Below are 16,893 nucleotides of genomic sequence, written 5' to 3' on the forward strand. Positions count from 1 at the left end.
TAGAAAGGCAGGAGAAATAAAAGGTCCAAGTTCATCATTGGTTAAAAAAGTGAGAATGAGGCCAGTCTGACCTACAGAAGACTGACTCATACAAAGAGAAACAGAAACTCTATAAGTGGTATTGTCTGTTAATCAGAACACTTACAAAATCCTTAAGCTGGTCAGTCTTAAAGAGACTTACAGAGAGCAGGCGTGAAGCAGGAAAAAGACGGAGCTAAAACTTGTAAATAATGTAGCACTGGAAATAACAGGCATTGTTTTACTTCTCAGTGCTTCTCAGTACAGAAAAACCTCAATGAGGTTTCCTAATAGAATGGAGGAGAACATGGGAGAAAAGAGAATCTAAAGATTGGATGGAGAGTTGATTGACACAACAAATGAATAGAAAAAAAATTGTATTTGTAGTGTGTAGTAGAATAGAGGCTATTATTTAAAGGAAATTGGCTACATGGAATTCATTTGGAAATATTCTGAGGATTTTTATGAGTCATAATAAAGAGTGTGGCAAAGTAATTTGGATGTTTGTTGATGGGACAAAGAAATAGAGAACTTCATGAATCAAAGCTTAGAACCACACATTTTAAGAGTTGTATGGTAAATCCAGTTCTTTTTAATCTTTTCTTTTCTTTCTTTCTTTCTTTATTTCTTTTTTTTACAAAATATCTAAGTATTGTCCCACCTAGTTTTGTGACTCAGAATGAATTAAGCACTGAAATCACCAGTTTTTCTATTAAAATTTGACAAGAAAAATCTTCACAGATCTGGAAGAGCAAATTAAAGAATTCTTGTACATGACTTAGCCAAATGTACACAAACTGGTGTCCTCCATAGGCTACTTAACATTAACTCTGTATGTGTGATTGTGTGGGTGTATACATCCAATGCATGCACATAGGCCTGTGGAGGGCTATATCTCTCAACCACTCTATATAATATTTTATAATACATATTCTCTCATTGAACTCTCACCTGGAGTGTCAAGTCCTGATTGATGAGGGAAGGGACAGCATGATCCCATGTCCCTCCCTTGTAGGAAAGACAGCAGAAGATGGGTCTCCATGAGTGCTGATGGCTTCTGTAGATGTGGTGCTTGTTTTCAGAATAATGTACATAATGCTCCTTCTTTTGAAAATGTTCTCCCTGCCAATGTTAATGACTCCATGATAATTCCAAGCAACATAACTTCAGAAGGTGTGGGTATGTCTAATGTTCCTCAGGAAATTGATAAATTCTGTGATCTTAAGACAGCCCTTAAGGCTGTAGAAAAAAATCTCTGAAAACATGAGTTCAAAAATGTATAAGTTTTCAACTACACAAAATACAAGGATGCGATATGAATTGAATGACTAGCTTCATGGAGCCAAAAGAACAGAGGTAAGTGCACTAATGATTCAGTAACGAGAAAAGGAGAGTTAAACAAAACAAGTCTTGTGGTACAAAAGGAACTTGAGGAATTGAGAGAGTGGTGACATGATAGAATCCCACCCAGCTAAACTTACGGTTTGTGTATACAAATGGAAGTAGCTTTCTGAGTTCAAGATCAGTCTGAAACAGAACAAATTTAAGTTGAGGCATAGTGATCTTAGTGTTGGATCCTACCAAGCTAGCTTATTGCCTATGCTTACAGAGGCAGGTAAATCCCTGAATTCATGTATTATGTTAAGAAAAAAAAGTACTTGCTGACATAGGTATGTGACATAGAGAACTGGATGCACGTGGAAGATATTCCTGCTCAACCATTGTGAGTTATGTTGGAAACATCATCTGCACTTTGATTCTGACTATCATAGTTGAATCTAGTAATGGAGAATAATTTCAATTTGCATAACACCTTTGGAAATTCTCTGAGATATTTTGTTTTAAAGAAATGCTATTACTCATGAAATTCTTAGGCAAATGGATGGAACTAGAAAATGTCATCCTGTGTGAAGTAACCATGTCACCAAACAATACACATGACATGCACTCCCTGATAAGTGGATATTAACCCAAAAGCTCAGAGTATCAAAGATTCAATTTACAAACCATATGAAGCTCAAGAAGAATAAAAGACCAAAATATAGATGAATCAGTCCTTCTTAGAATTGGGAACAAAATACTCACAGGGGGAATTACAGAGGAAAAGAGTGGAGCAGAGACTGAAAGAAAGGCCATCCACAGACTGCCCCACCTGGGTTACATCCCATATACAGTCACCAAATCCAAACACTATTGCAGATTCCAAGAAGTGCATACTGACAGGAGCCTAATATATTTGTCTCCTAAAAGGCTCTTCCAGAGCCTGATCCATATAGAGTCGTATGCTTGCAGCCAACCATTGATCTTAGTACTAGGTTCCCAATGGAAGAGGTAGAGAAATTACTGGAGGATTTGAAAGAGTTTTCAACCCCATATGAAAAACAAAAGTATTGACCAAGTATTGACCCTGAGTTCCCAGGGACTAAGCCATCATCCAAAGAGTACAGATGGAGGGACTCACGGCTCTAGCCACACATGTAGCACAGTGCCTGGTCAAGTATGAATGGGAAAAGACCTTTGTCCTGTGAAAGCTCGATGGCCCAGTGTAGAGGAATGCCCAGGGAGGGGGGTGCAATGGGATAGGTGGTTTCCGGAGGGAAAACCAGGAAAGTAGATAATACTTGAAATGTAAATAAAGAAAATATCCAATAAAAGGAAAAAGAAGGATTATTGGCAATACCTTTCAGTGTCAATTAACTTGACATCAAGGGTTATGGTCAGAAAGTATGTCTTCATATTTCAATCCTTGTAGGGGGATCTGAGACAGTAAACAGTAAGTGCATTGAGGTTTATCCCCTCATTACAAAAAGGATTTCAAAATGATTTTCATGAACTCATAAAAACATGTTTCTTTCCTATATTTTATGGGGCTGAATCACGATCACTTAAAGTGTGAGATAAGTTATTGAAAGATAAGTTGTATCAGACAGAATTGACATTTACATGTGCGCCTGTATTTATTTTAAAAGTACAGGATGAAGAAAAAAGAAATCTGTGTCATTTGTGTGTGTGTGTGTGTATGTTTGTGTGTGTGTGTGTTGTGTGTGTGTGTGTATGTGTGTGTGTGTGTGTGTGTGTGTCTGTTTTGGTCACAGGTATGCATGCACATGTTTGTATATGTCACTGAAGACTAGAAAGCAATGTCAGAAGTTGTGCTTAAGGAATCATGAATCATGATATGCATGAGCAAATGCCTCTTTCTGGACTCTCACCTGTCTTGGTGTCTGTGCCAGAACCTACAAGTTTTCTGGAACTGCCTGAAATAATTTTTATATTTTATATCTTTATTTCAATAGTTCTCTGTAGCTTAATGCCTATATACGAGGACTGAAAAATTTAGGTCAAGGCCCATGAGGTTGGTCAGGAAAAAGTAAGGTGGGAATAAAACTTTTGTAACATAAGAGAGAAGGGGAAGGAGAGAGACTTAAGATAGAGACAGAGATCTGGGTGGTCTTAAATGGCCCTAGGTATATTTCTTTTTTTTTCCGTCTTTATTAACTTGAGTATTTCTTATTTACATTTCGATTGTTATTCCCCTTTCCTGGTTTCTGGGACAACATCCCCCTAAACCTCTCTTCCTCCCCTTCTATATAGTGTTCCCCTCCCCATCCTCTCCCCATTATTGTCCTCCCCCCAGCAATTATGTTCACTGGGGGTTCAGTCTTGGCAGGACCAAGGGCTTCCCCTTCCACTGGTGCTTTCACTAGGCTATTCATTGCTACCTATGCAATTGGAGCCCGGGGTCAGTCCATGTATAGTCTTTGGGTAGTGGCTTAGACCCTGGAAGCTCTGGTTGGTTATTTCTTAAGGGATGATTTCTACAGGTCAATTTATCTTATCTAGGTAGGTGGTTTCTATCTTTATCATTTGGTTGTGAGTTTATTATGAGGATTATTGTGGATTGAGAGTTTAACATGTTAATCTGATTGTTAGGTTAAAGTTTGTTGAGTCTTAATTTTACCAGGTAGCTGGAAACAGAGTGTCCTTGGCTAGTAGAGAGCCACTGAGAGAGATACTAACCAGTGATAAATTAGCGTTAGTTCCATATGGAACTCTAGGGACCAGCATGACCTTGCCATGCTGGAATGATTCACTGACTTCATATATCTGAGAGTAGTGGGGTCAGCATGGTGCTGCTGAGACAAAAGATAACCAAAAGTGCCATGTGGCCCTAATTGTGCCTGTACTAGCATGGGATAAAAGGTTCAGGAATTTTTTAATATTTATCGAAAGAGGTGGCAAATTAATGTGTTGGGAAAGAATCTACTAACAATTTAAGTTTTTAACCTAAAAGTTAAGATTTGAGTTTGATTTTCTTAGTGAGAAAGGGGCAGCACCATTTTGAGTCATGCGATGTCACAAGCACAGGAACCTTAAACAAATGAAACAGAGGCAGTCTGTTTGCAGGCTATAGGTCCCCTGATATGAAAAGTGCAGGCTATCCTGAACACAACAAATTAGAGACTAGAAGCTACCTGTTCCTTTAACAAAAGTTATTTGGACAATGATTTAATTTCGGTATGGTTTATTTGTTTTAAAGATACTATACTTTACTAAGTCTTTCAGAATACCCACATTCTTCTAATGTGGCTCTACAGGAATTTTGAGTTAAAATCCTGATTAGACAATATGCCTGTTAGTCACTGACTCCAAGTAGAGAGTGGTGATATTTACCAGCTATAGAAATTATTAAAAAATAGTAATACTAGTTACGCCAGACAGAGTGAATATAGACATATATTCTAGAAGCTTTTAATTAATAAAATCTGATGCTTCAGTTAGATAGCTTAACAGATACATGTATACGGACTAAAATCTAGGTTGGACATATTGCTTACTTCTTTTTGGTATTGGTATTAATAAAAGTGTGATTAAATGGTTTTATGAATTACTTCACTATTGCCATATGGCTTGTCAATGCTAGCTAGAGGGGGCTTGTTGTTATTTTTAAAACTACCACAACAGGAGGTTCATATTATCCTAACATTTGCTCCATGGGAATTTTGAGTTGATTTCCTGAAAATTGCAAATTAAAAAGACTTAAAAGGCTCATAAAAGTTTGTTCAGTTTACTTCATTTTCTTAAATTATTTTAATTTTCATAATGGGTATGTTTTTGAGTCTTGTGATTATATTATTTATCTGGGACAGAGTGCAAGATGCAAGCTTCTCTGGTTACAGACTAACTCTATTTTGGGAAAAAGGTTTTGTCTTTGTATTTTTTATAAAGGGTGGTTATTCTGTGGACACCTTCCAATTATACTGGTCAGATTAGATAGAGGTAGACCTCCTGAAAATGTAGATTCAAGAGAATCAAACAAAAAGAGATCTTGATGACATTAAAATTTTTGTTTTAAGATTTATGTATTACAGAATGTACTGCTTTGATGAAGCTCATCATCAGAAAACTGAACTACCCTTCTTGGATTTCTGCTCTCAGAAACTTTCTGCCAGGTCCAGTCAAGACAGATATCAGGCTACAACAATCATGGGGCAGTCTTCTTAAGAACAAACAACTCCCACATTTGCCCTAACTGGCCCCCCTCACAGGATATCTCAATACTCATGTACAACTTGAAGAAGATTTGAAGAGTCATCGCCCTGATTCCCAAAACTTTGAGAGTCTGAAAGTGGTTATTCTAAGGTTGAATTTTTCTAGAGAATTTAGAAATAGTCATAATTTAACAGGGAGGAATTAGTTCAAGTTGATTGTACAGTCATAATCTCATTTGATAGAAATCCTTATATTTGCTTCTAAGCTAAAGTTATAATCTTTTAAATTGGTACAGAATGTATTTGACACAAGTTTAGATTTTTTGATATGAATTTATCAATTTTAAATTAAAATTAATATTGTTAATCTCATACATAGATATTGTGCCTATAGAACACATTTAAGTATACAAGGCTTATACCTATTCCTTTACTGCAAAAAAAATAATAATCTGAGATGATTAAACATGTGAGTTAAGGGGCAGATAGCAAATTCATGGCTCTAAGTTTATTGCTAGAGTGCTTTTAAGATAATTTGTTATGATAAGTAAAGGACAACAGTCAGATTACTTACATAGTCAGATGGTTTTCAAAAATGTCAGAAATTCACAAAATATGACATTTATTGTTACTTATCATTTGTTGAGACATGTCTACTCCTAACAGCTCCTCTTTGGTGGATTCAAGGAAGAAATTGAGCATCTCTACCTCCAGGTAAAGTAATACACTGTGGCTAGGTAGCCACTGGGCAGAAATTGCCTATTTCATCTAGAGAGAAAATACTGTACAGAAAGGGACACATTGCAGAATAGTCAACTCATAATCTCTGCTGAGTCAGAATGATCAGCCCTTTGTAATTCTGCATTTCAAATGTCTGTCAGATGATCCTGGGCCAGAAGCCTGAAGATCGGTGCTCTTTATTTTGTTAACACAGGACTGTACCAGCAAAAAATTGTCTCTTCGACCTGTCTCAGTTCGGGAATCCATGTTAGGCTTCTTATATTTTCAAACAATATTGGTCATTCTCAGATTTCTGACAGGATTAAAACTAGTTATAGTCTCACGGTCTACTCAGGATGTTTAAGTTTGAGAATACATATTGAATTAGATAGTTATCAAATAGTATATAAGCTAACCAGAATATAACATAGATTTTAAGTCTTTCTTGAGTTGGAATAGATAAGTAAATGTTCTTTTTAACTGATAAAATATTAGACTGGTTGTTAGGTATGTTTATGCTTTAAAAATTACAAAATGGTAATAGTTGTGCTCAAGTTACATTTGAGAAGAACTTTTTCTTAAATTAGACAGAAAGGGTAAAGTGTAGGTTAATGTCTATATTCAAGTAAGGATTAAAAAAAAATTAGGTCAAAGCCCATGACTCGACAGTAAAAAGTAAGGCGGTGACAAAGCTCTTGTAAGGTGGGAGAGAAGGGAAATATGAGAGAATCAAGATGGAGACAAAGAAGAATGATCCAGATTTGGGTTTTCTTAAATGGCCTAGGTAGTTATGTATATTTCTTAAGGGATGAGTGTCTATAGGTCAATTTATCTTATCTAGGTGGGCAGTTTATATATTTATTATTTGGTTGTGAGTTTATTATGTGGATGTATTATAGATTGAGAATTTAACATATAAATCTGATTGTTGGGTCACAGTTTGTTGAATATTAATTTTACCAGGTACCTGGAAACAGAGAGTTCATGGCAAGTAGAAAGCGACTGGGAGAGTTACTAACCAATGATAAATTAGGGTTAGTTCCATATGACCCTCTGCTGCCAGAACTAACTTTAGGGACAAGCGTGGCAAGGTTCCACACTCGAACGGTTGGTGGACTGCCTGGGTCTGATAGTACTTGGGGTCAGTGTGGAGCCACTGAGGTATATTACTTTGAAGTGCCAGGTGACACTAACTGTGCCAGCAGTAGTATGGAATAAAAGTTCTGGCCTTTTACATTATTTACCACGACAGGTTCTCAACTTCCTAATACTGTAACATTTTTAATACTAATCGTCATGTCATGGTAACCCATAAGATAAGACTATATTACTACTTTACAACTGTTGTTGTGATTGTGTTAAGATTCATAATATAAATATCTGATAAGCAGAATATATGATATACTACCTCAAATGGGTCAAGGTCAACTGCTTGAAAACTGCTTTAATGGGACCAAAATTAGAGAACTGAAGTTTTTATCTACAAATTTTAAAGTAACGGGTGCTGAAACAAGTTCTTATGCTGGATGCCATACAGGAAGAGTTGGAGTGGTCAAGTGAGCACCCTGGAGGTGGCCTACCATCCTGATCAACTGCAATAGGTCATCTATGGTTCAGCATGACCCCAGGATTGTTTCTTGCTACTGATGTGATTTCTCCTGTTTGTCATTGTCATAGTCCTCATTTACTTGGCTTTTTGTGAATATACACCAGGAGACCCTCACTGCCTATCACTTAGTGTAATTATTCCCTGGGTGGCAGCCTGTCCTGTTGGGCAAACTTTTTGAAGATTATGAAAGTGAAAATCATTGAGATATGCTGACTAGAAGAATTAATAACATTATGGAATGTTTAAGTTGATTTAAATAACTTTGGTAAGTTAGGGTAGTTGAGAGAAATCATAAAGTTAGGAAATTAGGGTATTTGACTGAAAGTTTTAAGTTGGAGTTAGAAATAGTGTGTGCCCTTTCCTGATAGAATAGCAAAAGCTGTTTGAGTGAAAGAAAGGAGTACATTGACTATTCATTCATTAATAGCATGTAATTGTAGAGGTAGGAAGAATAGGTTTAGGAAAAATTAATGATCAAAGAAATCATATTTCTGAGTTTCTTGATCTTTGATCTAGATAAGAGGTAACTGCTTTTTTTATATGTACCAGGAAATAATAAGGTCATAATTAAAAGCAAATAATTCCAACATGAGTGTAAAAACAAAACAAAACAAACAACAACAAGAACACACACACACACACACACACACACACACACACACACACACAAAATAGCTTGTTTCATCGATCAGAACCTCCAAAGTAAGAGGTAAGATGATTTGCTTCTTAGTAAGTACAGGTAGTTGTCAACTAAGCATAGGAAAAAAGTATTTTGCTACGATAGACTTGACTTATTAAAAGTTTGTTAATCAATGACTAAAATTACTGCTATGAGATCATTTTGAGTTTTTGGAAAGGATAGATGAGAATGGTTTAGTTAGACCTAAGTTTTATATAAAAATATGTAATCAAGATCCTGTTGTAATTTTATTTTGTGCAACAATTTTGACCTGTTCATTAAGAAAAATTTTTTTGGTTGATTGTCTCTGTAAATTCTGTAAATATATATTCAGTGGCTATGATGTAATTTTTTTTCCTAATAGACAAAAGACTTTTTTTCCCCAGGGGTATAACAAGAGATTAAGAGAAGAAATAGATCATTGAAACTTATCCTATCTCCAAACTTTCTGTGTGTGTATGTGTGTGTGTGTGTGTGTGTGTGTGTGTGTGTGTGTGTGTGTGTGTGTGTGTGTGCTGATTTCCCTAATTGGGGCAGCTCTGAAGATATATAATGCTGCTAACACTGACAACTGATCAGTTACCTGTCTCAGTTTACTGTCCTATGTCCAAGCTTATCTATGTTATTTTCCCAAGCTGACTTAATTTTTTTCTCTGATGAGCTTATGAAAACAGATTTTGTTTTTATTTTTATTGGTTATTTTATTTATTTACATTTCTGATGTTATTACTCTTACTGGTTTCCTATTTCCCTGCTTCTATGAAAGGAGGGGATCTTCTATGACCCACTCCCATCATTCCCCTACCCAGGTGAACTGAACCTTCATAGGACCAAGGACCTCCCCTCCTATTCATGCCAGATAAGGCCATACTCTGCTTCATATGCAGCTGGAGCCGTGGATCTCTCCACGTGTACTTTTTGTTTGCTCTCTTGGACCTTGGCAGGGGGTCTGTTTGGTTGATATTATTGTTCTTCCTATAGGGTTGCAAACTCCTTCTATTCCCTAACTTTCTCATGAAAACAAAGTTTTGACTGTTTTTGTTTTGGTTACATTCAAAGTTTTGGGTTTTGGCATTACAAGAGGAAGATGCCAGGGTGAACAGAATCTTTTCTTTTCTTATTTTTAAATTGCATTTTTTTTTTATTTTTTTTATTAACTTGAGTATTTCTTATATACATTTCGAGTGTTATTCCCTTTCCCGGTTTCCGGGCAAACATCCCCCTCCCCCCTCCCCTTTCTTATGGGTGTTCCCCTCCCAACCCTCCCCCCATTGCCGCCCTCCCCCCATAGACTAGTTCACTGGGGGTTCAGTCTTAGCAGGACCCAGGGCTTCCCCTTCCACTGGTGCTCTTACTAGGATATTCATTGCTACCTATGGGGTCAGAGTCCAGGGTCAGTCCATGTATAGTCTTTAGGTAGTGGCTTAGTCCCTGGAAGCTCTGGTTGCTTGACATTGTTGTACTTTTGGGGTCTCGAGCCCCTTCAATCTCTTCCAGTACTTTCTCTGATTCCTTCAACGGGGGACCTATTCTCAGTTCAGTGGTTTGCTGCTGGCATTCGCCTCTGTATTTGCTGTATTCTGGCTGTGTCTCTCAGGAGAGATCTACATCCGGCTCCTGTCGGTCTGCACTTCTTTGCTTCATCCATCTTGTCTAATTGGGTGGCTGTATATGTATGGGCCACATGGGGGGCAGGCTCTGAATGGGTGTTCCTTCAGTCTCTGTTTTAATCTTTGCCTCTCCCTTCCCTGCCAAGGGTATTCTTTTTCCTCATTTAAAGAAGGAGTGAAGCATTCACATTTTGATCATCCGTCTTGAGTTTCGTTTGTTCTAGGGATCTAGGGTAATTCAAGCATTTGGGCTAATAGCCACTTATCAATGAGTGTATACCATGTATGTCTTTCTGTGATTGGGTTAGCTCACTCAGGATGATATTTTCCAGTTCCAACCATTTGCCTACGAATTTCATAAACTCGTTGTTTTTGATAGCTGAGTAATATTCCATTGTGTAGATGTACCACATTTTCTGTATCCATTCCTCTGTTGAAGGGCATCTGGGTTCTTTCCAGTTTCTGGCTATTATAAATAAGGCTGCGATGAACATAGTGGAGCACGTGTCTTCTTTACAAGTTGGGGCATCTTTTGGGTATATGCCCAAGAAAGGTATAGCTGGATCCTCAGGCAGTTCAATGTCCAATTTTCTGAGGAACCTCCAGACTGATTTCCAGAATGGTTTTACCAGTCTGCAATCCCACCAACAATGGAGGAGTGTTCCTCTTTCTCCACATCCTAGCCAGCATCTGCTGTCACCTGAGTTTTTGATCTTAACCAATCACACTGGTGTGAGGTGAAATCTCAGGGTTGTTTTGATTTGCATTTCCCTTATGACTAAAGATGTTGAACATTTCTTTAGGTGTTTCTCAGCCATTCGGCATTCCTCAGCTGTGAATTCTTTGTTTAGCTCTGAACCCCATTTTTTAATAGGGTTATTTGTTTCCCTGCGGTCTAACTTCTTGAGTTCTTTGTATATTTTGGATATAAGGCCTCTATCTGTTGTAGGATTGGTAAAGATCTTTTCCCAATCTGTTGGTTGCCGTTTTGTCCTAACCACAGTGTCCTTTGCCTTACAGAAGCTTTGCAGTTTTATGAGATCCCATTTGTCGATTCTTGATCTTAGAGCATAAGCCATTGGTGTTTTGTTCAGGAAATTTTTTCCAGTGCCCATGTGTTCCAGATGCTTCCCTAGTTTTTCTTCTATTAGTTTGAGTGTGTCTGGTTTGATGTGGAGGTCCTTGATCCACTTGGACTTAAGCTTTGTACAGGGTGATAAGCATGGATCGATCTGCATTCTTCTACATGTTGCCCTCCAGTTGAACCAGCACCATTTGCTGAAAATGCTATCTTTTTTCCATTGGATGGTTTTGGCTCCTTTGTCAAAAATCAAGTGACCATAGGTGTGTGGGTTCATTTCTGGGTCTTCAATTCTAATCCATTGGTCTATCTGTCTGTCTCTGTACCAATACCATGCAGTTTTTATCACTATTGCTCTGTAATACTGCTTGAGTTCAGGGATAGTGATTCCCCCTGAAGTCCTTTTATTGCTGAGGATAGCTTTAGCTATCCTGGGTTTTTTGTTATTCCAGATGAATTTGCAAATTGTTCTGTCTAACTCTTTGAAGAATTGGATTGGTATTTTGATGGGGATTGCATTGAATCTGTAGATTGCTTTTGGTAAAATGGCCATTTTTACTATATTAATCCTGCCAATCCATGAGCATGGGAGATCTTTCCATCTTCTGAGGTCTTCTTCAATTTCTTTCCTCAGTGTCTTGAAGTTCTTATTGTACAGATCTTTTACTTGCTTGGTTAAAGTCACACCGAGGTATTTATATTATTTGGGTCTATTATGAAGGGTGTCGTTTCCCTAATTTCTTTCTCGGCTTGTTTCTCTTTTGTATAGAGGAAGGCAACTGATTTATTTGAGTTAATTTTATACCCAGCCACTTTGCTGAAGTTGTATATCAGCTTTAGTAGTTCTCTGGTGGAACTTTTGGGATCACTTAAATATACTATCATGTCATCTGCAAATAGTGATATTTTGACTTCTTCTTTTCCGATCTGTATCCCTTTGATCTCCTTTTGTTGTCTGATTGCTCTGGCTAGAACTTCAAGAACTATATTGAATAAGTAGGGAGAGAGTGGGCAGCCTTGTCTAGTCCCTGATTTTAGTGGGATTGCTTCAAGTTTCTCTCCATTTAGTTTAATGTTAGCAACTGGTTTGCTGTATATGGCTTTTACTATGTTTAGGTATGGGCCTTGAATTCCTATTCTTTCCAGGACTTTTATCATGAAGGGGTGTTGAATTTTGTCAAAAGCTTTCTCAGCATCTAATGAAATGAACATGTGGTTCTGTTCTTTCAGTTTGTTTATATAATGGATTACGTTGATGGTTTTCCGTATATTAAACCATCCCTGCATGCCTGGGATGAAGCCTACTTGATCATGGTGGATGATTGTTTTGATGTGCTCTTGAATTCGGTTTGCCAGAATTTTATTGAGTATTTTTGCGTCGATATTCATAAGGGAAATTGGTCTGAAGTTCTCTTTCTTTGTTGTGTCTTTGTGTGGTTTATGTATAAGAGTAATTGTGGCTTCGTAGAAGGAATTCGGTAGGGCTCCATCTGTTTCAATTTTGTGGAATAGTTTGGATAATATTGGTATGAGGTCTTCTATGAAGGTTTGATAGAATTCTGCACTAAACCCGTCTGGACCTGGGCTCTTTTTGGTTGGGAGACCTTTAATGACTGCTTCTATTTCCTTAGGAGTTATGGAGTTGTTTAACTGGTTTTTCTGTTCCTGATTTAACTTCGATACCTGGTATCTGTCTAGGAAATTGTCCATTTCCTGAAGATTTTCAAATTTTGCTGAATATAGGTTTTTATAGTAAGATCTGATGATTTTTTGAATTTCCTCTGAATCTGTAGTTATGTCTCCCTTTTCATTTCTGATTTTGTTAATTTGGACTCACTCTCTGTGTCCTCTCCTTAGTCTGTCTAAGGGTTTATCTATCTTGTTGATTTTCTCAAAGAACCAACTTTTGGTTCTGTTGATTCTTTCTATGGTCCTTTTTGTTTCTACTTGGTTGATTTCAGCTCTGAGTTTGATTATTTCCTGCCTTCTACTCCTCCTGGGTGTATTTGATCTTTTTGTTCTAGAGCTTTTAGGTGTGCTGTCAAGCTGCTGACATATGCTCTTTCCTGTTTCTTTCTGCAGGCACTCAGCGCTATGAGTTTTCCTCTTAGCACAGCTTTCATTGTGTCCCATAAGTTTGAGTATGTTGTATCTTCATTTTCATTAAATTCTAAAAAGTTTTTAATTTCTTTCTTTATTTCTTCCTTGACCAGGTTATCATTGAGTAGAGCATTGTTCAATTTCCACGTATATGTGGGCATTCTTCCCTTATTGTTATTGAAGACCAGTTTTAGGCTGTGGTGGTCCGATAGCACGCATGGGATTATTTCTATCTTTCTGTACCTGTTGAGGCCCGTTTTTTGACCAATTATATGGTCAATTTTGGAGAACGTACCATGAGGAGCTGAGAAGAAGGTATATCCTTTTGCTTTAGGATAGAATGTTCTATAAATATCCGTTAAGTCCATTTGGCTCATGACTTCCCTTAGTCTGTCTACATCACTGTTTAATTTCTGTTTCCATGATCTGTCCATTGATGAGAGTGGGGTGTTGAAATCTCTCACTATTATTGTGTGAGGTGCAATGTGTGTTTTGAGCTTTAGTAAGGTTTCTTTTACGTATGTAGGTGCCCTTATATTTGGGGCATAGATATTTAGGATTGAGAGTTCATCTTGGTTGATTTTTCCTTTGATGAATATGAAGTGTCCTTCCTTATTTTTTTTTGATGACTTTTAGTTGGAAATTGATTTTATTTGATATTAGAATGGCTACTCCAGCTTGCTTCTTCTGACCATTTGCTTGGAAAGTTGTTTTCCAGCCTTTCACTCTGAGGTAGTGTCTGTCTTTGTCTCTGAGGTGTGTTTCCTGTAGGCAGCAGAATGCAGGGTCCTCGTTGCGTATCCAGTTTGTTAATCTATGTCTTTTTATTGGGGAGTTGAGGCCATTGATATTGAGTGATATTAAGGAATAGTGATTATTGCTTCCCGTTATATTCATATTTGGATGTGAGTTTATGTTTGTGTGCTTTCATTCTCTTTGTTTTGTTGCCAAGATGATTAGTTTCTTGCTTCTTCTAGGGTATAGCTTGCCTCCTTATGTTGGGCTTTACCATTTATTATCCTTTGTAGTGCTGGATTTGTAGAAAGATATTGTGTAAATTTGGTTTTGTCATGGAATATCTTGGTTTCTCCATCAATGTTAATTGAGAGTTTTGCTGGATACAGTAACCTGGGCTGGCATTTGTGTTCTCTTAGGGTCTGTATGATATCAGTCCAGGATCTTCTGGCCTTCATAGTTTCTGGCGAGAAGTCTGGTGTGATTCTGATAGGTCTGCCTTTATATGTTACTTGACCTGTTTTCCCTTACTGCTTTTAATATTCTTTCTTTATTTTGTGCGTTTGGTGTTTTGACAATTATGTGACGGGAGGTGTTTCTTTTCTGGTCCAATCTATTTGGAGTTCTGTAGGCTTCTTGTATGTCTATTGGTATCTCTTTTTTTAGGTTAGGGAAGTTTTCTTCTATGATTTTGTTGAAGATATTTACTGGTCCTTTGAGCTGGGAGTCTTCACTCTCTTCTATACCTATTATCCTTAGGTTTGATCTTCTCATTGAGTCCTGGATTTCCTGTATGTTTTGGACCAGTAGCTTTTTCTGCTTTACATTATCTTTGACAGTTGAGTCAATGATTTCTATGGAATCTTCTGCTCCTGAGATTCTCTCTTCCATCTCTTGTATTCTGTTGGTGAAGCTTGTATCTACAGCTCCTTGTCTCTTCTTTTGGTTTTCTATATCCAGGGTTGTTTCCATGTGTTCTTTCTTGATTGCTTCTATTTCCATTTTTAATTCCTTCAACTGTTTGATTGTGTTTTCCTGGAATTCTTTCAGGGATTTTTGCGATTCCTCTCTGTAGGCTTTTACTTGTTTATTAATGTTTTCCTGTGCTTCCCTAAGTGTGTTCATGTCTTTCTTGAAGTCCTCCAGCATCATGATTAAATATGATTTTGAAACTAGATCTTGCTTTTCTGGTGTGTTTGGATATTCCATGTTTGTTTTGATGGGAGAATTGGGCTCCGATGATGGCATGTAGTCTTGGTTTCTGTTGCTTGGGTTCCTGTGCTTGCCTCTCGCCATCAGATTATCTCTAGTGTTACTTTGTTCTGCTATTTCTGACAGTGGCTAGACTGTCCTATAAGCCTGTGTGTCAGGAGTGCTGTAGACCTGTTTTCCTCTCTTTCAGTCAGTTATGGGGACAGAGTGTTCTGCTTTCGGGCGTGTAGTTTTTCCTCTCTACAGGTCTTCATCTGTTCCTGTGGGCCTGTGTCTTGAGTTCACCAGGCAGCTTTCTTGCAGCAGAAAATTTGGTCTTACCTGTGGTCCTGAGGCTCAGGTTTGCTCGTGGGGTGCTGTCCAGGGGCTCTCTGCAGCGGCAGAAACCAGGAAGACCTGTGCCGCCCCTTCCGGGAGCTTCAGTGCACCAGGGTTCCAGATGGTCTTTGGCTTTTTCCTCTGGCGTCCGAGATGTGTGTGCAGGGAGCAGTCTCTTCTGGTTTCCCAGGCTTGTCTGCCTCTCTGAAGGTTTAGCTCTCCCTCCCACGGGATTTGGGTGCAGAGAACTGTTTATCCGGTCTGTTTCCTTCAGGGTCCGGCGGTGTCTCTGGCAGGGGTCCTGCCGCTCCTGGGCCCTCCCCCACAGGAGCCCAGAGGCCTTATACAGTTTCCTCTTGGGCCAGGGATGTGGGCAGGGGTGAGCAGTGTTGGTGGTCTCTTCTGCTCTGCAGCCTCAGGAGTGCCCACCTGACCAGGCGGTTGGGTCTCTCTCTCTCCTTAAATTGCATTTTTAAATTTGCTTTTTAAATATTATCCTGTTTCCTGGTGTCCCCTTCAGAAACCTGCTATCCAACCTCCACCCTGCTTCTATCAGGGTGCTCCCTCACCCACCCACTTTCTCCCAATTCCCCACCCTGACATTTCCCTACACTGGGGCATAGACAGGATCAAGGGCCTCTTCTCCCAATGATGCTAAAAATGCAGATCATACTCTGCTACATTAGTGGCCGAAGTCAAAAGTCCATCCATGTGTTCCATTTGGATGGTGGTTTTAGACCCTGGGAGCTCTGGGGGAGGGGGTTTGTTTGCTGATTGGTACTGTGTTCTTCTTATGGGGTTGCAAATCCCTTCAGCTACTTCAGTACTTTCTCTACTTTCTCCACTGGGAACCCTGTTCTCAGTTCAATTGCGGGCTGCTAGCATCTGTTTATATATTTGTAAGGATCTGGCAGGGTCTCTCATCAGACAGTTATATCAGGCTCTTGTCAATATACACTTCTTGGCATTTGCAATATTGTCTGGATTTGGTGCTTCAGTATGGGATGGATCCTGCAGGTGGGACAGTCTCTGTTCCAGCTCCACACTTTGTCTCCATATTTACTCCTGTGAGTATTTTAGTTCCCCCTTCTAAGAAGCATTCATATTTCAGTCTTCCTTCTCCATGAGCTTCATGTGGTTTATGAATTGTATCTTGTGTATTCTGAGATTTTGAGCTAATATTTGCTAACCAATGAGTACATACCATGGATGTTCTTTTGCGATTGGTTACCTCTCTCACGATGATATTTTCTAGTTCCATCCATTTGCCTGAGAATTTCATGAAGTCATTACTTTTATTAGCAGAGTAATATTCCATT

The sequence above is a fragment of the Rattus norvegicus genome, chromosome 13, assembly GCF_036323735.1.
Source record: "Rattus norvegicus strain BN/NHsdMcwi chromosome 13, GRCr8, whole genome shotgun sequence".
In the NCBI taxonomy this organism is placed as follows: Eukaryota; Metazoa; Chordata; class Mammalia; order Rodentia; family Muridae; genus Rattus; species Rattus norvegicus.